This window comes from Anas platyrhynchos, chromosome 21 (genome assembly GCF_047663525.1).
Source record: "Anas platyrhynchos isolate ZD024472 breed Pekin duck chromosome 21, IASCAAS_PekinDuck_T2T, whole genome shotgun sequence".
NCBI classification, from domain to species: Eukaryota; Metazoa; Chordata; class Aves; order Anseriformes; family Anatidae; genus Anas; species Anas platyrhynchos.
The window spans coordinates 10,893,353-10,919,400 of record NC_092607.1 but is presented as its reverse complement, the minus strand read 5'-3'; the positions used below and the strand labels follow the sequence as shown (position 1 = coordinate 10,919,400).

The 26,048-nt window shown below is 40.7% G+C and overlaps 2 long non-coding RNA genes across 5 annotated transcripts; both read left to right on the top strand.

Moving 5' to 3' along the window:
- Positions 1-4,439: 4,439 nt before the first annotated feature.
- On the top strand, positions 4,440-7,157 carry LOC110353893 (uncharacterized). Its single transcript, XR_002405085.4, has 3 exons — positions 4,440-4,891; positions 5,649-5,789; positions 6,493-7,157. It is a non-coding gene; the product is annotated as an uncharacterized lncRNA (long non-coding RNA).
- A 6,904-nt stretch (positions 7,158-14,061) lies between these two features.
- On the top strand, positions 14,062-25,339 carry LOC106019132 (uncharacterized). 4 transcript variants are annotated; one of them, XR_003501475.3, is made up of 6 exons: positions 14,062-14,221; positions 20,131-20,303; positions 22,287-22,355; positions 22,582-22,710; positions 23,308-23,352; positions 24,526-25,339. It is a non-coding gene; the product is annotated as an uncharacterized lncRNA (long non-coding RNA). The 4 variants fall into 4 exon arrangements; XR_003501476.3 differs by having other exon boundaries at positions 22,287-22,360; XR_005260561.2 differs by lacking the exon at positions 22,287-22,355 and having other exon boundaries at positions 14,063-14,221; positions 24,530-25,339.
- Positions 25,340-26,048: the final 709 nt, after the last annotated feature.

Sequence of the window (26,048 nt, the reverse complement as noted above, 5' to 3'; positions counted from 1 at the left end):
TGGTTTCACTGTTTCTCAGTAGTCTTAGCTGAAAGTCACCAACACTGTGTTTGCCTTGACATAACCAAATGTTGGGCTCTGATACCCTTGCATTGAATACAACTTCATGTCAGAAGCAACCCTGTTGAATTAAAAGCCTTTTTTTTTGTTTGCTTGTTCACAGAGAGAATAAATTGGGATTATTTATTTTTTCATTGTTGAGGAAAGCTTATGAAACCTGTTTTTGACTGGCTGGTTACAGTAGGCTCCTGAACTTGAACAAAAACCAGGAGGCTACAAATGGCAGGGTCCAGATTTATATCTGCATTACAAAAGCCAAATTATCATATAATCATGTGTTTCCTTCTCTCTATGGTTTGGTTTAGACTACTAAAAAATGACAGGTATATTGATTCAATAGTTATATTTTCTTTGGATGCCCACATATACTTATCTGAATGTTTTTTGCTAGAATAAAAAAATATTTCAGTTTAGTTGGAAGAGCCTATTAATTTACTAATTTACTACCTGAGTATGACCGTTTCTTAGACTTTGATTAAGCTGGAAATGTATAAAAGTGTCTTTCATAATGCATCTTAAGAAATTGCACTATAATGCTGTTTAAACCAATGTACACATGAAAACAAGAAATGGAAATAAATGTCTAATGTTTTTCATGTCTTATCTCTTCGTCTTGCACAAAAATGACTTTTGCTGAGCAACAGATAACATCTCTCTCTGAGCACAAAGCGCTGGGGTTAATTCAAAGAGTTCCTCACTCTTCTCAGGCTCAACTGCTCGTCAGAGTACTGTAGGCCGTTATTGTGGTCATGCAATAACCAGAAAGAGAAAGTGCTCGGTGCACCCTGAAAAAGGAACTGGTAGAAACCTATCTGCAACAAATCACAGATACAACACTGCAGGTAGGACCAGTGTACAAAGGAGCACGGGGAACATTCTAATTCTTGCTAGCAAAAGCAAGGAAGTTCAGTTAGGTCAGGAGGCCTCTCCATCATCAGCATGCCAGTTTGTGTCTATGAGTTACATCAGTCCCTGAAGAAAGATTTATTGATTACTTCTTTAAAGGGAGACATATAAGATTCATATAAGAGCAGTATTTTCTATCAGTTACAGCAGTAGGGCTGCCTTTACCCCACCTCATGCCTTTCATCTCTTTATCCACCACACATTTTTGAAATCCTACACTGTGTCTCCCAGTGCAATGTTTTCAGCAGTGATGATGGGCAGGTCCAGCCTGTGATGGACTCTTCCAGCTGTATAAAACACAAACAGCAGAGTACTGGCAGCTGAGCAGGAAGGTATAGTCTACCTCTCAGTCTACATGGGAATATACCAAATGTGCTGTTAAAATCCATGATTTGCTCACCACTGCGTGGGAGGAGTCATTGAGCACAGGTTCTGTATGGAACACGAATGGTGTGCGTAAGGGGCAGTGGTAGCCTTCTGTAGTCTTCTGGCAGCAATTTGTCCATCATATATAACATCTCCATGTATTCTACACAGCTCGGTAGACACTATCATTAATGAAAATCTCATAGACACCAGTTTAGAGAGGAAGAGCTGTGCAGCAAGTGGGATGCTGGCTGAGGACTGACAATTTCCTGGGCAACATGGAGCAAACTACCTGTTCTCTTCTTGCTTGCCCCAGTTTCACCCTTTATACAGGGAAATGCACAGATTATAATGTTTCCCAATGTCAGTGTGATGTTGTGACACATCATACTCAGATACTGTGTAATGGGGACGCTATAAATTCCATAGCTACTTTATCTGATCCAGCAGTCATGAGGCTGCCTGTCTGAAAGTGGCTGCTGTTGATAAGAAAACATTCCTGCTCTTGAAATTCCTTTTTGAGAAAAGAGTAAGGAAGGTCTCAGTCATGTTCTGGTGAGCAGGTGCCTTTGCTACGGCAACATAATGGTCACATGCTGTGTGCTGTCCCACACTTTGCTGGGTGAAAGTCTCTGTACGTGTGCACTGCTGACCCTGGAGAAGGGGAAGTTATTGGAGAGGCATCTTCTGCTGCCCTTCTGCAGGGCTGAGGTGGCCTTGGAGCCCAAACCGTTGCATCATTTCTTTACAACAAACTGCGGAAATTTTAAGGAATTGTTCTCTTTTCTTAATTGTTTGTTTTGTTTATTTGTTTTGTTTGTTTGTTTTGGTTGGTTTGTTGTTGTTGTTTTTCTGAAATAGCAAAACAATGGAAATTAATTGTCATAATCCCACTTGAAAACTATTTTTTCTGTATTTAAATATGTATAAATGGTCTTGATTTTACCTGCTTTTTAATGAAACTATTTTTATTACATTTGCTCTAGTTGTAGTAATTTTGCACCAAGTTTTAGCCCAATGCAATACATCTAAAACCCTTTGAATGTCTTTGTTTGTTATGGGCTGACAGCTGACTCTTAACTCTAATATGGTGCCCTATTATTTATCCTCTGGTGTCAAACTAGCCAAAAGAATTCCAGAACACACACATATATTACTGTATGTGCAAACAAAAGGAGGTTTCCAGGTTACAAATACCAATGGCAACACTGGAGGATTCTCAGCTAGGCAAACATCATGACAGTGACCATTCAAAGTCTTGGAGAAAAACCATTAGTGCTACTTCTGTGGAGTGGAGGAATCAGCAGCTCCAATACTGTCTGTACACCTGAGTTTGTGATCCCATGGTAGCAAAGTCAGAGAGACTGGTAGTTTTCATATGTCTATTACAAAATTCTCACCTTTCCTCTCCGTCTTTTCATTTCATCTTCATATAGCCAGCCCTACAGGGTTAATTTAAATAACACATTTATTACTTCAGCAGTTCACAAGAAACATGACTTGTCTAGTTCTGTTTATAGAGCATGTAATCATTAGAGTAAAATAACAACAAAGATCAAAACTCTTAAATCACCATCTGTATTTAAAACTGACCTCAAGTCTTTCCTGTAACAGAAATACTGCTGTGAGCACTTCTGAAGCTTTTGGGGCCTAAACTACAGTATTTTCCATTTTTAACAATATACATCATTATCTTTTGTTACGGTGGATTTTGCTATGTACATTTATTTATACTTTGTTGCTATGGTAGTTGCTACTGGTTTTGAAAGGTAGGGATGTATTATCAGTCAACTAAAATCAGATTAATTGAGCTCCTTCTGATATAAAGATCGCAAATCAATACAGTGTTCCCCCTGTAAAATGCCCAATTTTTGTGTTTTCTTTCATGCCTCCTGAGATCTGATGCATTAAAATCCACGTGGAACTAACTTTTCTTTCTCTTCTCACCCCCACACTTCCCCATATGTGGTTCTGATTTTCCCCTCAGGGTACCTATGGGAGGTCTGGAAAACTCTTGGGAGCTTTCACAGAATGTTAATATGTATAACACTGCATTTTTAGTTTTAAATAAAACATGTGAAGCTTTTTCTTTCTGAGGATAAACAAGTAAAACTGCTAGTTAAAAACTATTTGTGAGAGAAAGTTCTCTTTTATCATAAAAACCTTAATAACAGTTAATTGTATTTCATAGCATTTGGCACCCATGGTATTAAGCATTTACAATTCCTTGTAAAATGTCTGGCAACGCTGACTTTTAATTCTCTTGATTATTTTTTTTTCCCCTCTTGATAAGAAATTTCTACCTAATGGTCCAATCTAGCATTTGCTATTCGATCCTTAAGCATTTTGTTTGCCTAACAGCAGAATCTGCTCCCTGATATCTATGCTGATCTTTATAAACCTCATCTTTGTGCTGTGATATTTATTGTGAGTACCAAGATTGCAATCACAACTGGGAGCAGAACCTTCTGCTATAAGTAATTCTACAGATAACACAAATAAGCATTTACAAGATCAAACTCTCAAGCTCAAGCACATATACCAGCACAGAGACACAGGCACCTTTGGATAGATGACAATTCTTTGGTGGCAATCAACATGCATTAAGTTATTGGTTATAGCTGCACTCCCTCATTTTACCCTCACTTGAAAAGTTAGCTAGTCAGTGCTTCAGATAAAGGCTGTGAAATTTGATCACTGGAACTAAAATGGATGGCTTAGCTGCCTAATCTCCTCCATCCCGTTATCATCAGCTCCCAATCCCCTCCCCACACCACCTTCAAAATTGGGAAATAGCCACAGACTTATGGGAATGTTGTGCTGAGCTAAAAGAAACAGCTCTTCAGGATTGTGCAGCTTCAACCAGTACCCATGGGTGGACCTGATGATGAGACCCAAAAAGGGAAAACTGACTGTAGGAGAGACATCACCAATTTGTCTGTCAGATCAGCTTATTAAAATTGATAAGTGTGTTGATAATATCTGAAAATATCTGATTATATAGTCCTAATTTGTTTAATCTGTGTTTATTTGAGCAAATGAGCTCTGCAGACTACGTTCTGACAGAGAATGCATGCTGTTTTCAGGAAGAATTTTAGCCAGGAGAATTGAAACTGCCTCATCGACACAGTGCACCCATCTGCGCAGCACATGGACGGGGGAAGAAGACATGTTTGGATGTCTTTGAGTGGTGTCCCACAATGGAGATCAGATTGTGTTTCTCATGCATGACCCAGAAGCAGCTGGAAGCAGGGAGAGGCCCAGCTGCTCCCCTGGTACTGCTAACGGCACAACCAGGGCCAGGTCCCCACCTCCCGCTGCAGCAGATGCAGAGCACCTGGGGGTTGGCCCCTAAAAACAGCCACCATGGTACCCACAGAGCCATCCCTGCCTCCTCAGCCCCTGTGGCTGCTTCTGAAGCCTGCCAGAGTGTAAGGGTTCAGTGTGCCCTGCAGGACCAATGTTGCTTCTCTGCAAAGTTTTTTCTATAGATATAGCAGGCAGTCCTAGATCTCTGGAAGCCTTTTTTTTTTTTTCCCCCAACAGAAATTATTTCTCTGTAAGTACAAATTAAGTTTGTCTTTGTGCACTGTGTTGGAGGACTATTTCTTCTCTATGAATACACAAAGAAGTCAAAATTAAGGTGGGGAATAAACTCTAGTTGTGTTTCACTTCTGAGCTTCACTGGAAGGGATTGTGTACACTCGTACTTCTTCCAAGGGAAACTCTTTCCAGCTTTGCTAAATGCACACGGTCTTGCTATCTCGTCAGTGCATTTATGTTGTTAATGGAAGTTCATTTACTGGAATTGCTGAACAAGAAGACAAAATAATAAAATTACTACTGATATCACGTCCCTTTTACATCCATAGACCTTACAGAGGTGAAAAACAGTTACTTACACTTTTCTTGATATTGTAAATTGCAACTAAAATCCCAGTTTAATTCCTGTGTTTATTCTATACTATAACAGCACACGGGCATTCTCATCCCACATTTAAATTGTATTAGATGATGGAAATAATTATAGCAAAAAAGTGTTTCATTTTCCAATTAGTTGCAATCCTTGCATAGGATAACACAGTAGGACTAAAAACTGATGGATTGGGCTAATAGTCTGAACCTCTGGAAGCTTTAGCAATATATATACACTTATTATTAGGTTTTAACTGGACATTTTATTGGTGATAAAGTATTTACATTCTGTACTAAAGTGTTTCCAGAGCATATGAGTTGCTGCTAATTAATCTAGTTCTGATTATCTGAAGTGTTTTTACAGTAATGTAATTTTTACCAGTTTGCCACTGGTCTGTCAGGTATGGGCTCCTGCTTCTGGCTGAGAGCAACAGCTGAACTCTGGACAATAGTGAATATCTCCCAGGTAGATGTGTAATGTTGAATGTGGAACTGGGGAGTTGGCTTTAGTCCTCACCTGTGGCATGAGGATTACTGTGAGAGTAAGTAAACGATGGTCTATTATTATTCTACTTTTTACATTCTATTTAAATTCAAATTGAATGTCCTTTATAAAAAAAAAAAAAAAAAAAAGAGAGGTATTTCCTACTTTGCACTCCCCATCCCCCTTACACAACCAAGGACATATTTAAAACTTAAGGGCAAATGTTCCATAAAACACTGCCCAACCCTTTGCAAATTCCCTGCATAACTCTCACATGCATCCTCTAACTTTAGTCCATCCCTACTCCAAAGTTGTAATTTGCCCTCCAGTCCTTTTCTCTCTCTCCCTCTCTCTTTTAAAACAATCTTTGAGATGACAATTAGCTTAAGAGAAGCACTTAGAGCTTTGCTTCAATTACAGATGCTTCCATCTCAAGTTATATGTTTGGCTGTTTTATGCTAATTTAATGTTATTTTGCATGAAACACCAGTCTGAATTCTCTGATTGTTCACTCCTTATCTGAGATTTGTCTCATGCTTTCCACCCATGGGTGTGGTGATCTACATCCCCCATAGATGCAAAGGCTAACTCCTTCACCCAAAACTAGGTTTTGTTAAAGAGAATCCCTTTAGGCAGAACTGCTAAAGCTAAAAAAGAAATAGAAGTATTAGCGCTGACCATTAATACAGTCCTTTTCTCTCTCTTTGTGAAGCTTTGTGAGATCTGTAGAAGAAGTAAGCATTGCCATTTGCATTTTACAGGTACACAAAGAGGGGAAGAGTACATTTGGACCAAAACAAATCTGATACGGAGTCATAAAGGTTTGGGATATTCATTGGGTTTGAGGACACTTTAAATGATTATACTTATGATAAGAGTGATATAGCTGGGGAGAGCTACCATGGTTATCATCAGTTTCCTTTCTCCTGTATGCTCAACATTTTTTGTGTTTTTTTTTTTTTTTTTTTTTTGTCTTAAATACATGCATCTGATAACTTGAAGTAATTGTTATTCATAGTGTGAACCTCAAAATTTCTGTCCAGTTTAACTCCATCGGTGCTACCCATCACACTCTCCAAAGATATCCAATATTTCTTTCCATGAGAACACCTTGGAGCAGAATAGATTTAAGTAGTGTGTTGGTGGAGAAAATTAGGTTGGGATACCTGGTATGGGGTTGCCAAATGCTGTGAATCACTAACTGGAAGAAGCAGTATGAGATGTCCTTGAGAACTTCAAGGAAGCAAAGACCACCTGTCTTCATGCCAATAATCCTGTCTGAGAAAAATGATGCTGGAGTTAAAATTGTACGTGACACTTTCATTCTTGGTCTTCCTCTTCACCCCTCAAATTTCTGCTGCTGTATATTAAGTATCCCCCTTGTGAAGTTAAAGTAGCTCATAAAAGTGTTAAGTAAAAAGTCAAAACTTACATGGGAACTGTTACATTTTCTCTGTGTGGCCATAATGAGGTTATTTATGGTACATGTAGGAAAGATTAAAGGTTTTCATAATAAAGGAAAGCAAGAGCTCAAGAATTGGGTGCCTCCTAACAGCACTGACTCTCAAGACAGGATAAATCACCCAAGCAACCATTAAAACTTCAAGAAGATTGCTTGTAAACCTCCAAGCAATGCCAATAAAGCATATTCCTTGCCATATAGCAGTCCATATGGTGGAGCTCAGCAGTTTTTCAAAACTAAGGGCTATTCAGAATTTAACCCTACTGTCTTTTTTCTTATAGGGCATAGTGCCAATGAACCACTATCAAATCAATGCGATCTTTAAATGTGGGAGGGCGGGGGACCTGGGGAGCAAACTGCAGTCTCAGGAAAAGTTAACTTATCGGGAAGCGGGCTTCCTGAGACCATGAAGATGTTTTTGATTCCTGTGTTTAGGAACTCAGCACCATTTTTCATTATGCTGCTTCTTGGGGGTCTCACATCATAACAAAATATTAGAGGCACATTTTTATGGGCTATCAGGAAGCTAGGAAAATAGTCCAAGGCCCCTCAAGGTTCTGGTTCATTTGCATTTTAAAAAAACTCAAGTCTGCCCGTTCCTTCCACTCTGAAAGGCCAAGGTAGTGAAAACTGCAATAAATCATAAGCTTGCGTGTGGCATAACATCAGCAACTGCATCAGAGCCAGAAATGACCCCTCTAGTTTTACAGCAGAGGAAAAAAGGCCAAAGCCAATGATATTCTTTCTCTTTCTTATTCTTTTATTTTTTTATTTTTTTTATTTTTTCCTCCCAGTACTTATCAGGAACCTCAGACCAGGAGATTTGATACTACTAGCTCAGGCTGTATGAAGGTAAGCACTGAGGAAACTGATATAGGAAATAATATGGGTCAGCACTGGCTGAAGTGATGCCCAGAGATGGGTCACACAGTTTTGCAGACCCAGGGGATTTTATTTATTTTGTTTCTTTGATTTTTTTTTCCAATCTTTCCTCAAGGGAAGTTACTGAGTGTGATCTTCGTGTTATTCATAACCTTGATTTAAGAGAGTACCACAAATTTATTAAGAGTCTTAATTCCGCAGACTTCAGGCTCCACGTGGCAATCTCCAGTATGTTTCTGGGGGACTTCTCATAACAGACTTGTTTCCCACATGGACAGCTCGATTCTCACTGGAGGAATTTCTAGTGTTGTTACATAATAAATAACAATGATGATAATAAAATAAGGAATACCTAGTGGTATTCAAACAAAGCAGATTTAAACAAATGCTCAGCTTATGACAAATGTTTTTTTCCAACCCACTTTATAAGAAAAATATTTTTGGAGGGAAAGGAGTAAACCTAAATCTTTTATGAATACATCAATATTGGACACTCATGTAAGTCAATTGGACTCAACATCAGCTGATATAAATTGTCATCATTCTGTTAGTTTTTCATTGAGTTATTCCAGAGCTGTGCTGGAGTAATTTTCTCAGTCAGTCAAAGTCAGCGGACATATTCAAGCTGTGACTTTGGTGCCTATGTGGACTGGGATTTATCTATAGGAATCCCAAACTTCTGTCCATGCAAACTAGACAGTAAAGCAGTCTCCACTGCAATCTTCAGATATCATTGTGATTCCTACCATAGACTACCTGCAGATCTGACTTTAAAAAGTAACAAGCTTTCAAGTCCCCCCAGACTCCCAGCAAAATTGAGGAATGCTTTAGGTGTTTAAAACCTGTGAAACTGGGTGCTATTATGATAGGTTAATCAAGCCAGAATTCTGCTTCTACCTGGGAAGGAAAAGGAAGAAACATCAGAGCTGAAATTGTCAGGTCTCAGCACATGTTTCTCTTTCCACTGCCAACTTGGGAATCAGTAAACCCCTGGGACAGGATTGTGGGGGTCATATCTGACACAGTGATGCTGAAGGCTATGGGAGATACCTGGGAGTGAGCCTCCCCAGCAATATCAATACAGCGGGGGCACTGAGGTGGTGTGACTGGAGGGGGCACTGGCCTTGACACTCCAGCAGTACTCTGAAGTTCTGCTCTCACCATTGCTTGCACTAATCTAGTCCAGCACTTATGAATGGGAAGAAAATTTCTTGTCTGAGGAAACCAAATTGCATTTCAGGCGCAGCTAAGATATGTTTCCTTTGTCTGTGGGAAGGTCAAAAGCACTCAAGAGTCAGATCTACAGTAAGACCAAAGTAGGGGAAGTGAATTGGGAACTAATATTTTTAAAAAAATAAAAAAAAAGTGGCAAATGTGGTGCAAGTCCACTAAATTCTCATTCCTGTTTATTTCACTCTCCCTTACTCTTCAGAAACCCATGTGTTCCCATGTGTACCTTATTCTTTTTATTTTTATTTTTAAAGTGCCCTACTGAATTAACCATCTTATTCACATAGCAAAATCATTCAGCTATCCATCCAGAAATGCCCATGAGATTTGAAGTTAGCCTGGAAATCTTTCAAAGGACACCAAAGATAACTACACTGGGTCTTCTATTGCATTTCCATTTTATGGCATCTTTTTATATTCTGTAGTAGGCTTTTCTGAATAAAAATGAGACAGCCTCTTAAGAGGCCTTTTTATTATTTGCATTTGGCAAAAACAGCCTTAATGAGCTGTTAAGAGTCATTCCCCAGTCCTATTGTTGGCGATGCATGGGAGCCTGTAAAGTGTTGAAAAGCCAAAAGACAATTTATGATCCCTGATGCTATCCCTTCCTGAGACAATTCTTCAGAAAGGAAGATATCTGGGGAGTAGGAAGTCCCATTATTTAAATGCCTGAATAACTTTTACTGGAGTCATAACTGTGGAATTTGCTATTTTAATTTCAGACCTGTTTACACTCTGTTTTCCCTAAAAGCAGCAACGTCATGCGTGCACTGCATGGTCATTCAGATCTGCAGCACTGGAGATTAGGAAGATGACGCAAGTAAAATTCACCATTCATTCCCAGGACTGAATAAATAGCACAAAATTCCAAGCAGGCACTAATCAACTTACAGAATTCTTAATATTATTTTTTTTCCAGACACTGCTCATGCTTAATATCTGGAGGCAGTGGTCCATTTGTCAGCGCTAGTTGTATTAGCCTGGTCCACACAGATCTGGAAAGTGTAAAGGAACTAAAATTCACTGACATATGGGACAAGAGGGTTATTCAGCACAGTGGGAAAAAATGAAACAAAGAGTTTCACAAGTTTCTGCAGCAGATGGATGTGTGGTTCTTGGCATTGTTTTCTCTTTGAAAATGGACAGCAGCCAGTGAGTGTCGGAGGTGTTTGTTATTGACTGAGGGTGCTGAAAAGACAATCAAATATTTGTGACAAAGGCAAAGACCTTGGATGTTATCGTTGACACCCAGACATCTCAAGAAAAGAGCAAATATTGCATTCATTGTACTGTCTCTTCCTGTAAATGGCAAAATGACATCTTTTACCAGACTCATGCGTATTGATCTGCTTCAGCCCTTACTAACTTAAATACTGTAAATGGGTGAGGGATAGGTTTGTCTGTTTGGCTTTAATTAAGTGATACTCTCACTGTCTGAACAAAGGGATGACCCAATGAGGCCTTAAGGTAGTGCAATTTTTCCTGTTTTGAAAGAGCAATAATCACTTGCTAATAAAAACAAGGAAAGCATTAAACTAGTGCAAGATTAAAATCTGTCTTTAAGACAGCTTTTATTTGCAATATATTCTCTTTCAATACAATATTTAAAAAGAAAAAAATGAACAGTATCCTCCACTGTGATATTTCCATTGCATGTCTTACCATATGATCTCAGCACACCTCGGGTGTACAATGAACACAGAGTTTAAGCATGATATTTAAGGAGAGGGAAAAGTCATTTAGATGGTTAACTAAAGCACTCAGGTGAGCTTGATACAGTGACTGGCCAATAGGTGAATAAACATATTACCAGGAAAGAAAGGAAAAAGGAGAAAAGGCTCCAAACACTGTTCTGCCTCTGACAAGAAATTCTCTACTCTAGTCAGCCAGGTGAGGATATCTGCACGCCACCCCCAGATGCTGAGTTGGCAACAGTAAAAAAGAGAAAGAGAGAGCAGAATGAACCCAAAGCTGCTATAAAGGGGATTTGTAGCCAGCTCCAAGCCCTCCAGCCCAAAAGGAGGTGGCTCACGGCCTGATTTTGGCATGTGGCTCTGTACCCTCTGGGACACTTACGATGCAGCATGATAGGAAGAGCCCCAGGAAGCAGGAGCAATGTGAGATGGATCAGATCCATGCCTTCCCTCTGCTCCTTCCAGGCAGTGCCATCTCCTCTCTGCAGACCATGGCTTTGGGTACCATCTGGGCAGGAATTAAGGCACAACGAGGGCCGGGCAATGAGATTTCAGGCCATTGTTACATTCAGCTTTTCATCTGGTTTCAAAGGACATGCCACATGCTTGATTTGGATTTGGATGTATAATTTACAAGCTATTTTTGACTAAATAATCAAACGTGTGTAATTTGATTGCCTTCCTTTTATTGGTACACATAATAGTCACTTATGTTCTACTGTAAGAGAACAAAGTTTCCAAAAATAAAGTAACTTACTCTTACTAAAGGTGCCAGCATGGGTACTACTTTTTACTCCTGTCTGCTAGGGGGGCTGATAAAGTATGCGGTCCTGCAGTGACTCCAGATCAAATTTCAATTGATTCTTGCCTATGCCCAATATCTACTTTTTTTTTTTTTCAGACACAATCATATTTTTCTCTTTGATTTTTGAAATCCCTTGAAATGTCAAGGTCTGATTCTGGCCTCACGTCTTAAAATCAGTAGAGTGACTTTGACTCACTTCTTCCATTAATAGCAATATAACTGCAGTATAATTTTTCTTCCATCGGGGAAATATTGCCTTGCTGTTTTGTTAACGCTGGAGTCCTTTGTCTGAAATGTAATCATCAGCAATTACCCATGTGCAGAGCATTTTGTCACAGTTACTTACTGCTCACAAGCCAGCCGTACATAGTAAACAGTCAGACCCAGGGCCAGACTCTTGCTGGTGCAAGCGGTTGTAAGAAGTGTGACAATAAAGCTATGCAAATTTGCAACAGCTGGATTCTTGGCTCCTCACTTGGCTTCTGATTATTTAAAAATGTTCTTTCCTTCTGTAATTTTATTTGCATAAAAACACAACACAATAATTTGACGACTACTCACCCTCACGCTGTGCATAGAAGCAAAACAGCTTACGACTGAACCGAGCAATCAATTTTTATTTTTTTTCTGAAATCACACATCTTTCACTTTCTTTTCTATGCTGTGACTTATAAAAGTGACTTACAGTGCAGCTGGGTTATGTGGTAAAATGAGTAATTCGGAGTTGTTAAAAGAGAAGGATTATTCTTCTGTTAGCTCGTGGAACAAAGCTTCCCAATAAATGTCGTATTCTGCTGTGCACTGAGTGCTTTTGTCCAGTTCATAGCACAAATCATACTGTTCCCGAGTGCTCATCCACAGCAGTATTCTTTAATGCTTAACTCAGTGACCTCACAAAAATAATTGGTGTGAAGCAAATTTACTTAGCCCTCTGCCTTTATTTGCAGACTGAATGGCTCAGAGAATTGTGCATATTGTTTATGGAAATGAAGAGGGAGAAAAGAAAACAGAACATTACTCTCCAGATAAAGATGGGCCCATGCACAGAAGGAACACAGGGGCTTAGCATGATGTCCCTGCCTGTGTGAGAGACACCTAATGAAAGATGCTGATAGACTAATACAGCTGCAAATCAGTTCAGTGACTGTGAAAATCCAATCCAGCTGCTCTGAGTTAAAACAGTTAGCATTTCTGACATTATTCCTAAGTTAAAATTTCGGGTTTAACTGTGAGCTTTGACTAATAATTATCCCCCAGATGCGAACAGCAATAATTTATAAGCAGATTTCTGTTGCCTTGCAGGTGAAAGGACAGATTCTCATTTCTCTGTATAAATCTGAAAAATAAAATAAATAAATCCCAGCATAGCCCTAAGTGAAATTTTGGAGATTTTCAGCAAAAACTATGTTCTGAACACAAGCCATTGTTTCAAACTATCTTTCCTCTGTGCTACAGCTGGTTCCAGCGCATCTGGCAGCTCCTTGCATACTGAGCTCCTGCAGAGGAAGGCAGAGAAGGGGGTAGGAAGGGTGTTGTGGAGCAGGTCAGAATGCTGGCTATTTGTGTGCATCTATATTTATATGTATACAGATGTAAACCTTCCCTATGGGGAAAAAAAAAAAAAAAGAAAGAAGAGAGAAAGAGAGAGAGAGAAAAAAAAAACACAATCACGCAGTTTAAAACAGGGTGATAGACATAACAGAATAGTTGTGCTTGATGTGCATGTGATATAACCATAGCACAAAAGAAGCTTACCAAACAGCTTGCAGAGATTAGCTAACAAGAACTAAGCTATTCTTTTCAGGAGGTGTTATTAGCATATTTTTCATCAATACTATACTTAACAGCTACTACATAGCAGGAAGTGGTATTTAACCTCTTGTTGCAATGTAACAAGATTACTTTGTATGGTTATGTTACATTCCATTCATAAAGGCCCTCCTGTGTCCAGTTAATTAGATTCACTGTTTGGCAGCATTAGCTTGAAGAAAATGTAACAAAACGTATTTGGAATATTTAAATTTTAAGCTTTTGTTTTGCCTTTCTTTCTCGAAGGCTATATTGAGAGCTATGTAAAACTTGATTTGGGGAGATTGGCATTCATTACAGCCTTCTGCCAGGGGCTGATCAACGTGGGCTTTTAACCACTTAAATCCCCGAAGTCTAAAGGAAAGCTAATCCTCAGAGTTATAGTTATCAAAATAAATGATGATCACCTGATTTCACAATCAAAACCAGGTTAAACTATTTTTTTCCTTGATTTGCCTGCAAAAGTGTGAGCAATGCCATGAGTTAAGAGGGGACTTTCTGGTCTCAAGTTTTGCTTTTCAGTGAGTTCAGGCTCGCTTTGGAAAATAGTTGGAACATTTGGAAGAAATTGATCTGAATTCAGAGTCTGGAGTAAAACAGTAAAGCAGGTGAGTCTTGTGGAATGTCATATTTCTGTTTTAAACAACTTCTGTGGTCCTGGTATTTTTTCCATGAAGAAATGACTGTGGAGTGCTTTTGTTTTTCATTATTTTTTTTGGTCATCTTTTTCCTATTTTCCTAAATATTTCCTGGGTTGCACAACTAGTGCCAGAAGTGCTATTTATTTAAAAGACCCAGTATTAGTTAACAATAAATAATTTAAAAGAGAAAAAAATAAACATGCAACAGCTGCATGTAGTTTGTCAAAGAGTTACAGCAAGCAAAGAGGAATCAGCATCTCCCTCTTGCAGAAGCTGTTCTGTGCTTCTACAAAACAAACAAACAAAAAATCTTGAAAAATAGTTAAACAAGGCTATTTTTTCGTGTTCCTGTAAAAACATGATTTTACCACTGAGTAAAAAAAAAAAGGGGGGGGGAGGGAAACACTAATGAAATTCAGCAATCCAGCTTAACAATGCCACTATTTTGCTGTTTGGCCATACAAAGCATGCCTGGCTGCAGTATTACAGGCAGCAGTTTCAGTGCTGTAGCACAAAAGACAAATCACTTTTTTTTTTTCTTCCCCTGCCTTCCGCCCACCTTCCTAAGACTCATCAGCACAGCCTTTACTCTCTGTACATCTTTTAAAGCCAAAGCAAAAATTACAAGAGGACAGAGAAAATGTGTTTTCATGCCCAAGATTTAAAAAAAAAAAAAAAAAAAGGAGGGGGGAAACCTGAAAATCAGACTTAAAATATTGATTTGTCTTTAAAAATATATTTTGAAAGTGCTAGCATATCCTCATGAATATTATGTAGTGCCTCGTTGGGTTGCACAGTTAGATGAGCTAATGTCCTGAAGCCTGACAGAGATTCACCGTTCAGGAGCACATTGGTGTGGATAGAATCCATGGGCAGATTCATGCCCTCAAGGAAGGGGATGAGTGGCCACCTGGATGTGCCTCTGCAGCCTGCCCTTGCCTCTCTGTTGTCCATCACTGTCCATCACTGAGAACCCCTCAGGCAGCCCCCAACTGCAAATCACCACCCCAGAACTGAAGGGTCTTGAGTTTCTGATCCTTTCCAGTGCAAAGACCACTCAGCATGGCATCAGCATCAACTCTTGGGCTGTTGGGTGGAGGCTGGGAGGCCAAGGGGCATCCTGTGAGAGGGGACTGGTGGCAGAGCCTCAGCACCCTCCCAGTTTGCCCTACCGGAGGAGACCCCACCAGCATGGTGAAATGAACCTGGTGTTTGTGTTTCATGTGCCACTGCTGCCAGCAAATGTCATAAAGCAAAGGAGTTTTCACCACCAGCCTCCCAGCCGCTCTGCTTTTGTCCTCCTTGCCCAGGCCGGGTGACATGGGCGGGTGGCAGAGGGTGCAGTTGGCAGGCCCTGTACAGAGCCCTCAGGGACTTCCTTCCCTAGCACGACACGGGCCATGCAGGGCAGCAAACTCCAGCCTTGCCACTATTTCTCGTTCAGATAACAAATCTGTTAAAACATCTTTTTTGTGTGTTTCCAGACTGCAAAATTAATTTAAAGGGACACTGCCAAGGTTAGCATCCTCAGAATTTGATTTGACCAACTGGGCATGTTTCCTAATAACTTTGAAAAGTCTGCACAGATCTTTATATGTGCCTTTTTTTTTTTTTTTTCTTCCCTCTCAAGACAAATATATTTCTCCAGGGAAAATATATCAAAGCTTCAGGTCTGTCTGTCTTCATGGGCAACCCTGGTAAATCTGCCCAGTGTTCATACATAATAGACAGAAACCAAATTAGAATGAAAGCAAGCTTCCTTTTCAAGCCTTCCAAAGGAATGAGTTTATTTTCAAGAAAAAAAGGAGCTGAACCAAGAGTTGGATTTTATAAATGGTGTACAACTCTTTAAGCAAAACTCTTTGAAATTTAAAAACCAAACAAACATAGCAAGTATTTGTCAGTGGATTATGGGGCACTTATTGACTCCCATAGCAGTGCCCACACTTCCCAGGGTCACACTCAGTCTCCCATCTGCTTCAGCCCTTCCAGATATAGCAGACAAATCCTGACGTCCACATTTGTCCACTGCAACTGCTGCTTGCAGGACTTATCAATTATTCAATCGATAACTTGTAAGATGTGTGCCCTCCTATCACAGAAACTTCTTTTCCCCAGCTACTGTGACATTGCTTGATGAAACAAGATGGTGAAGCTCTGGGGTTCCTTGCTGGCCTCACCCTCAGTGCGTGTACTCAAACTTCATTATGTGTCACTTTTAGCTTTTTTTTTTTTCCCCTGGAAGAAAATACCATCTAAATATTTTACTAGTGGCACAGTTGTGCCAGCCAATTGGTTGCAGAAATGGCCTGCTTGAAATGACAGGACAAGCCATGGAAACTTCCTAAATATAGAGTGATCTGCTCTTGAACTGTGATCTACCATAGAATCAGCTACAAATAACATCATCTCCAAGGTAAACACATCTATTCCTAGGGCATCATTTCAGAATGGAAAGTAACCAAATTACATCCATGGAGTTCAATTAAAGATGTAATCTTACCTCTATGAGTTCTGATTTTTTCTAAAACCAGTAAAAGCCATTTTTCTATAACACTTTCTCACAGCTTTTCCAGCCATTTCCAGTATCTAGTTTGTGGTGGTGCTGGTAGTATGTTTTGTTGTTGTTTTGTTGAATGAAATAAGGGCCAACAACAGGTAGGTACATAACTGAGGCACCCGCTGAGGCATTTTGAGCCCTTAGCATCTGCACTAGAACTGTCTCCTTATAATATGGATGACAGGTTTGTTACTCCTTTTTAAACTCTGCGGAGTATAGATATTATTAACAAATTCAATGCCTTGTAGTACTTCATACAATGCTCTAAGAATTGTTTCACAAGTTTCATCTCATTTCTCAGGTACACACCCTGTTTCTCGTAAAAAATACCACTCGCATTGCTCCCGCTGGTCAGCTCAGCAAGCATCTTTTATGCACTGTTTACCAGGAGCAGACCTGCAGTATTTTCTCTTACATGGAGATAAAATATTCTGCTTCTGCAGGTACAAAACAGTACTCCAGAAGTGTTAGAAACACTGCAAATGAAAACTGTGAACCTCTGTGAATTTCATTTAAAAGTTCCCTTTCAAGTGGAAATTCGTTATTTTTCCATAAAAATGATGATCAAATTAGATCAGACTCTAGTTTTTCCTTTCTTCTCTTTCCCTTTCTTTTCTTTCTTTTTTTTCTCATTTCCCCCTTCTACAGTGAAGATAGGGAGTAAAAGAAAACACTTTTAAAAGACCTGCACTTTTTTCTTGAAAGAAGTACTACTATTCAAGTAACTTCTGAAAATAAGCTTCAAAGCGAATTTCTTCATTTTGCTTTTGAGACCTCACATTTATTCTTTGCGTTCAAAGTACTGCCAATCCTATGGAATTCTTTCTGTAAATTCACAGAAGCAGAGCACCCTCGCTACCTTTCCCTCCATCTAGATTCTCTTGCAGCTGCCAGTGGAACGCTGGCACGGCACGGCACAGCCCAGCTTCCCGGGCGCCAGGCAGGAGCTGTCCAGCAAGGCCTGGGTGGCTGTCGAGCTTTCAGCTGCTCCTGGAAGCCACCGGCACACTGCTTGGCTGCCTTATACCAGGCAAACGTCAGGGACTGTCTCTGTTCATCTGCCTTAAATTTTATAGAGTTGCATCGGCTTCGCAAAGCGAGGGAGACGATGTGGGGTGTGAGCTGTCTCTGTGAGCATAAACACACAGGAACCACGTGTTTACAGCGTCGGTGTTTGTGCTGAACAAACGTCCTGCAGCCCCTGCTCGTCCTCGTTTAGCCTCTTCTCACACCCTAAATCATTCCTGAAAGGGAAACGTTCACCTGCATGGCCACTGTGGAAAATACAGTTCTGTTTAGCCTTCTATAAACCCCTCTGTAATTTCATTATCATTTTTCAGGAACATACTGAGTCACACACCAAAATTTGAACACACATGTTCTGCCGGGATTACTCACATGCTTCAAGTTGGGCACATGAGTAAGTAGTTTGTTGAATCAGGGCCTAAAATGGCATGCTATTTCTCAGTATAAATTATAGTTTAAAGCTCATTCTAGACCACCATGGCAAAATAAATCTTTATCTTAGCTACTTAGTACTAATGAAAAACAATATTATCGGTATTTTTCCTATAGCAATTCACTTAAAGAGAAATGTTGTACAATTACAGAGAATGGCTAACCGTGCTTCTTGATCAACCTGATAATTAATAGGAATAGAAGAAAAAGCCCTGTATTTCTGAGTGCCGATCAGGCAGCAAAGGCACTCCAAACATCTGAAGAAAAAACAGTTTGTTAATTGCTGTCTAGACAGTTTATTGCTGCAATAAGATCAAAACACAGAATACTGAGGTTTGTGGTATGAATCATGCAGACTAAACAATTGTTTTATTGCATTTACAGAGCACTTGATTTATAATGCAGTCAGTTTGGTAATAAAATTCCTCCATTGTATATCCTGAATAATTTCACCTCTTTTTGCATCTCTCTTTTAATTCTATATCAAGATGGTTTAAAAATGCCTGTATGGAGGGAGGATTACTGTCATGTATATAGGATATTACTTAGCATGGATCCCTGTTACATTGTCACCGAGCATACAACACTCAGCTGAGCCTTGATCAGCTGGTGGTATTATGGGCACACCAAAGAACAGATTTATTGGGCTGCAGTGAGCACACTAGAGGAAAAGTAAGGCTGTCCCATTGTAAGAGGTTTTGTTCCACTTGAACCAAAAGGGATCAATCAGGCAAGTGACTTTTTTTTCCCTTTAAAAAAAAAAAAAAAAAAAAAAACACTTTATTACTCTGAAAAACTTTTTTTCCTGAGAGGAGTGATTCATTGCTCCTCTTCTGTGGTTATCTCTGGAAGACTGAGGTTTAAGGGAATTCCTCTGGGAACCCAGAATCTTTTGGGATGAAGAAAGTTACTCTTTTCTTTACCAAGTGCCTGAGCTGGGATAGGGCAGTAGTAGCATTAAACATTAAATTTTCCTGGGAACATAAAGTATTGTCTTTGTATAAGAGAAATTTGTTTTGTTTTGTTTCATTTGCCAGTTTTGACCAGCTATAATCATCCTTGTATCTATGAAAAGAAAAATATTGGAACAGAATGTAGTTCTGGAGCAAAACCAAAACAGAGCCCTACAGCTTGATGTTCTTAATTTCACAAATTGCATACTGAAATCCTGGTCCCATCAGGTTTGGTGGAAATGTTGCCATTGATTCCATTGGGTCACAGTTGGACATACAAATTTAGTGAACTACTTATTGATAAATCTGAGAGTGCTGGGGGAAGCATGATGATATTTGTCACTTTATAAAGACCTGTTTACATAAGATTTTGAACTGAAAGCTGTTTGGGTAAGTTTAGATAAGTATCTTTTGTACTTTGCCTTAATATTGGGGGGAGGGGGGATCCTTCTGTGCAGTAATCCCCTGATTAAGGAGATCTGTTCTCTCTCATTGTAATATCTTAACTTGAATACCCTCACTGTAGTTGTATTTGGAGTTAAGCTCTTTAAGAAGGCAGGGCAGCCAGGCTTGACTGGTACGATATGTCTGAAGTGGAGGTGTTTTTGCATATACTCATACTTGGCTTAATTCCTCCCAGTAAAAGTTGATGTTCCTGGTGGTCAAATGAAATTACTTCTGACGATCGCACAAGGCCTGTACAGAGCCTGCTCCACCCACCAAGTGTACTGTACAGGCTCTTCATTATCTCCTAGTACAAGCTGCATTCCAGAGAAATGACAGAAAATGCTCTGGTATAAATTTTGATCCCAGCTGCCCATACTCACAATGAGTGGAGATCAGCCCTATCTCTTTAAAACTTCCAAGCATTGCATTGCCTGTCTGCCTTGTAATTCCTCTCGCAGCCCTGCAGGAAGACCACAGTGGCCCCAGTTCAAGCTGCATTTGGACCTCAGTCTTCCACCTAGGGCAGAACAAACCTGCTGAACATCCGAAGCATGTGAAGAGCCGAATTTACAGGGGACAGATGGAGAAGTGCACAGGCCAGAGTGCAGCGGAGGAGCTGACCTGAGGAAAGGTAGGGCTCTGGGGACAACCCAGACAGCATGGGTCTTGTGGCTGATCCTACAAGCTTTGTGTGTCTGCAGGGCACGAGTCTCAGCAGCACTCCCAGGTGAGGAGCCTGTGGAAGCTGGGGGCTCATTCAGTGCACTTCCAAGAGAAACCCAGAGCAACTCTGACACAGGGCTGGGTGAAGAAGGGGAAGATGTTCAGGCAGGTACCATGTTACACATTTCCCAAAATACCACTCCACAGCCCCCTTCCTTTCTTCTCTAAATGACAGAGGAACATACAAGCAGAGAAGAAGGTGCCTCTTTTTACATAGCTGTTTTATTTAACAAATAGGTAGTGATAGTTGTAGACAAAAGCAAATACTACAAGCCACCGTGACAGGGCAGGCCAAGCCCAGGGGGCTTCCAGCAGCATAAACCAATGCACTGTGAACAGAGAGGCTGAAAGAGTGCCTGAGATGCAAACAGCATTCAGTAGTCCTGCAAGCAATCTGGTAACTGATAATTTAGACTTGGAGGTTTTCATGAATAAAATGGTAAAGTAAATCTACAGCACTGATGCCAATAATGCAGAACTACTGTTTTCCAGTTTGGAGAGTCCAGGTAAATTATTTGGTCACTTTCTGCAGAAAGAAGGAAGCTGTTGCTGTCTGAGAGGATTTGGCATAAATTACCTTGTGGGAATAGCAGAAGGAGCTCTTTTCAGAGTCCGAATTCCCTACTGATGTTTTTTAAAGCTGAGCAAATACTTCTAAAAAGGGTGCCTTTCTTCTTTATGGTAGGACATTGGTCCACACCACACAAGTGAGGTAGCTGCCAGAGCGTGTTGATACCAATTCAGGCAGTTTTCTCCTCTGGTTCTCTAATGCTTCATGTGCAGCAACACGTCAGTCACCTGCACGTTAAGAAAAATTTGGGATGCCATTTCTATACATGTTGCCCAAGATGTTCCTGGGCCCATCCCTTAGTGCAGAGGACCCAGAAGATGGTTCTTACCCCCCTCTACTATGAATGGCCAAATACACTAACAAGCATAGAGGTACTTGTATGAAGAACTTTAAGATAAAAAGTTAGGAATTTTCCTCATTTTTTGGTCAAATGTCAGCTTACTGGCTTTGAGTGTGTTATTCTGGAGGATGCATTCTCCATGTGCTCAGTGTGGATCCAGGCAGGACGGCAGCACAGTGGGCACAGTGTCCTTGTCCCCATACTTGGGACAAGGAGCAGGGGAATTTATTGTGGGGAAAGGCAAAGTGAGAGAAGGGTTATGTCTAGGGAAAGGTACCAAAATGTTGTAGGTGCTGTGAGCAACAAATGCAGAGGCTGAAAGGTGTTGGGGACCAAAGGCTCGGGAAGTTACAACACAGCAGCCAGTGTGCAATCCCCCCAGACAGGTCTGTGCCCCCCTCCTCCAGCAAAGCACCTTCTCTCTCATCAGTGCTATGCAAGCTGTTACAAGCGTATGTACTCGAGGCAGTCAGCCCTTTGTGCTCTCTTTTACGTGGCTTTAAATGCTGCTAGAAGTATTTCTGTTGTTTATTGCTGCTCAATAAAGTTTTATCTTGTGAAAGTCATGATTTATTTACTTCATCTTGCAGAATAGACATGTGCGCTCTCCCACCTCAGCACCCCTTTACCAGATTCATAAAATGTGTTAACAATTCATTTAAAATTCATATACAAGCCAAGTACAGTTCCTTCACAAAGCTGCACCAAGTAATATAAAGCAGCACGCGCCCTGACATATGGCACACTGTCAACGTGTGCTCTTAAGGCCTCCCTCAGCTAAAGTACTTCAGTGTGCTCTTGTAATTGCTCATGTCCAGCCAGTCAAACAGCATCTTCCCATTTTCCAATTACTGTAGAGTTTTTGCTCATTTTCCCTCTCAGCTACCATGAAAATACAGGCTATGAGGATAGGTGGTTTAGAGAGAGACTGGTCAAAGTTTATCTTCAGCTTTAAAGTTTATTGACTGCCTGTTTAACAGGAGGCTTTCACCTGCCCAGACAAGACGTGTCTCCTTGCCGGTCTGTGTGTGAGTTATGCAAGGAAAAAGGTAAGGTGAGAATCAAAATAAGAATTTCTACCCAGTGTGCCCTTCTGGGAAAATCATCTTGCTGGTAGCTCTTGTGACAGTCTTCATTCTGAAAGGTGCAGTCGCCATGTGGCTTCAGTCACCTTTTACTAATAGCTGTGAAACATCTCTGGTTCTTCCCTTTCCCTGGTATATTCAGTTTTCTTGCAGCAGACTCACTCACATCACTGTTATTTTCATTTCCCAGCACCGAAGAGCTGTGAACCTGACCCAAGCACATCTCCCCTCCAGGCTCCTTGCAGCAAGAAGCCCTGCTCCAGTCTGTGCCAGGAAAAGACAGCTACGGGGATGTAACCTCAGGCTTCAACATCCTCTGGTACCTCACAACATTTGCGTAATTCCCAACCGAATGAGACTTGAGGGATCTGTGATGTCTCTGCAGCACACTTTTTTCTTTCTATTCCTATTTTAATAGGGCCACGCACAGGGAAAGGCGTGTTTGGGGATTCCAGAGAGAAATCTATTGGCAGTTCTGTGCTGGCCCAAACAGTAAAATAAAACATTGGGGTGTGGACAGGTCCCAGGCATGTGCTTCAGGCCGTGGCTCTTCAAAAGAGCACCCAGCTGGGCGGCTCTGCTCTGTGTGAAGCTGGGCAGAGTCCTTGCTGCATTCCTCACAATGTTGCTACACACATTTGTGCAATATTTGGCTTATTTGTGCAACGTAATTAATGAAACATGTCTCATTGGCACCAACATCCCTAGGGACCTAAAGCAAATGGGAGGCTTTAAAGCCTTAAAGGGTCTTAAAAGCAGAAAATATTTACCACAAGTTTATTAAATCAAGCTTTACTGGTAATAAATTAGCAGCCTGTAGACATGCCTTTTTCTTGAGGATCTGACATTAATCTTCTAGAAAAATACAGTAATGATTTACAATTTTCATAACACCTTTCCTTCTTTCAATTCCCAGGCATTTTGCTTCCAGAACTCCTACGTTTGTTCAGGTCTCCCTACGGTGAGTTTCCTGCAGAAAAGGGCGATGAGAGAGGGACCCCCATTCGTGTGCCATTCTCAGGAAGTCCATGAGAGACATGAGCCTTACCAGCATGCTTTATAGGTGCATGCAAGCAAAACCCCACACGTAATACTCATGTTATTCCTTTTCACGTAGCCACTGATCCATGACGCTGGAAGTATTTTAAAGACATTGACCCAGAGTCTCAGTAATGGAGCTGGGGGTGGCTGAAATGCCCATTCTGCTCCTACATCTGCAGTTTAGGTTATGTGATCTTACTGTGCTGTTTCAAACCCAGAAAACACTGGGGGGGTGTTTACAGATTTGCACATCTCTCACACTGCACCATTGTATGGTAAATTACATTGGAGCCTCTCCTGAGCTCATTAACAAAAGCCCATTGTGTGAGGGTGTTATATATCCCGCGTGCTTAGCCTGGGACTTATACGTGTGTCATGAAAGTGTTGGTGAGCTTGCATGAGAACTGCTTTCTAGTATTTCTGTTTGGATTTTTAATGACATTTGTGCAGGTGCACAGCTTATAAAAAGAATCTTTTCTTAGTCCATGAAGTTGTTCCACAATTCAGCTGGAGCAACAGGCATTCTTAGCAAAGCTTGATTTTTAGTGGTGACCTCCAAAATTTTTGCTGCATCACTTAGAATTACTCATTTTTATTTATTAAGGGTATGCTTGAGTATCTTCCCATTAAATAGAGAATATTCTATATACAGCCAGGGGAGGGCTTGTCCAGTTCGACAAAAGCTAAATCAAGACCAGGCAATTGTACTCAAGGACACAAGCAGATGTGAATAAGCTTATCTTTTCAGTGTAATGCCATTTTACAGTAATAGGTGATTAAGTTTTATTGCAAGATCAAACCTTCTGTGTTATGTAGTATATTCCTGGCTGCGTTTGACACAGCTTGATAACTGCTCAGAGGGATATCTGTGGCATCCGTGAGTGGGAGGTTAGGGGGATGGTTGGCCTAGATGATCTTGGAGGTCTTTTCCAACCTTAATGGTTCTATGATTCAAGCTTTCATGACAGAAAGGGGTTGGTGATAGGACTGGCCTAAACTCTTCTTGCCGAGTTACACCTTCCCCAGTTTTCCCCAGTACCCTTCCCAAGCTGGCTCTCCACCTGCTTTTTTTTTTTTTTTTTTACTGTTTAAGTTAGATCACATCCCTGAACTGGATCACAGACTGGTCACCCAAGAAGATGGACCAACACAAAAAGGACTGTGGTACAGAGAAGAGAAGTTAAAAAAAAAAAAAAAAAAAAAAAAGGCAGAGGGATTCCTGGATTATTGGAAACCACAACAGCCTCAAAAGTCTCTGTAACATGAAACTGCAGATAAGGTTGGTCATAGCCCGTGACGTGCAGCTGACGGCTGAGCCCATGGGAGAAGAGCCTCCCAGCAGCATTGTGCAAGGGGCTGATACCGCGTCCTCCTAAATCTTGGAGGGCTGAAGCTTATTTGTACAACAAACAAGGCTTGACTGGAGTTTACCGTGCAGAATTGTGCCTCTGTAACACAGTTCAGCTGTGTGTATATTTCATAGCAAAGAAAATATAGTGATGACTTCCACTAGGTTTCTTCATCAGTGGCCATTGCATTAATGCTAAATGTTTGTGTGACTTGTTTGGGTTAAAAGAAGTGCATTGGACAGGATTCTGAATAAATGTAAATTAGAAGTGACTCATTAAAATATTTGGAGTTACAGGCACAAACGGGATCAGAATCAAGCCACTTGTCCTAGTTTCTGTCACACAAACACTAACCCTTTATAAATCATTAATTTCCAGACTGTTTATTATCCAGGGGAAGTAACAAAACAGTAGTATCACATAACACATCCTAAGAATGCCTTGTTCATTTTAAGAGCAAATAAAACTAAATAGCACCAAGTTGTTAGTGATGCAGCCTATGAGACCAAGCAGAAAGACAAAAAGGGGAGCTTAATGAGTCTGAGGCCACAAAATAAACAGGGAAGGGGTAAAAAAAAGAAAAAGAAAAGTAGTATAAGAGTGACTTCACATAGAGTATCTTCACATAGATATTATTTGTTTACTACCACATGGAAATTCCCTGTTCATTACATGGTGGTGCTTTCACTGGGGATGCCACAGCCATGCTATCGGAGTGTGAATGCTTTCCACAGCTGCTGTTACCCTTCATCAGCTTTCTCCACAGGCATAGAACAGAGTGGAGCCACCCTTTCAAAAAATAATAGTCGAAATTAATTACTCTGTCGAGAAAACAACCTTTGGGTTGTTTCATTTACTAGCCCCCTCTTCTAATGTGTTTGTCACATGTTGCCCAGAAGCTGCCCATGATGAGGAAATTACATTAACGCACAGCTGAGGATGAGGCAGAGAAAGTGAGCACCGTGTCTGTCCTCGCTAGGACTGTGCTGAAGTTCACGACTTGCCTTTCTATGGGGCAAGGGGACCTGCCTTGGCTGCAGGAGCCCACCCTGCCACGGGAGCCCACCCTGTGAAGGGAGCCCATCTGGCTGCGCCAGGCAGGCTGCTGAGTTTCCCAGCCATGCAACCTGCTTGAAAGCACAGGGATGGAGTTGCAAATACGGAAGTGGGAGTTAGATAAAACAAGTTTTTTTTCTCGCCTATTTTGTATCATTTCAATGGATAGTGCTGACAGCTGAGAGTGCACAGCTATTTATTCCTTGCACTT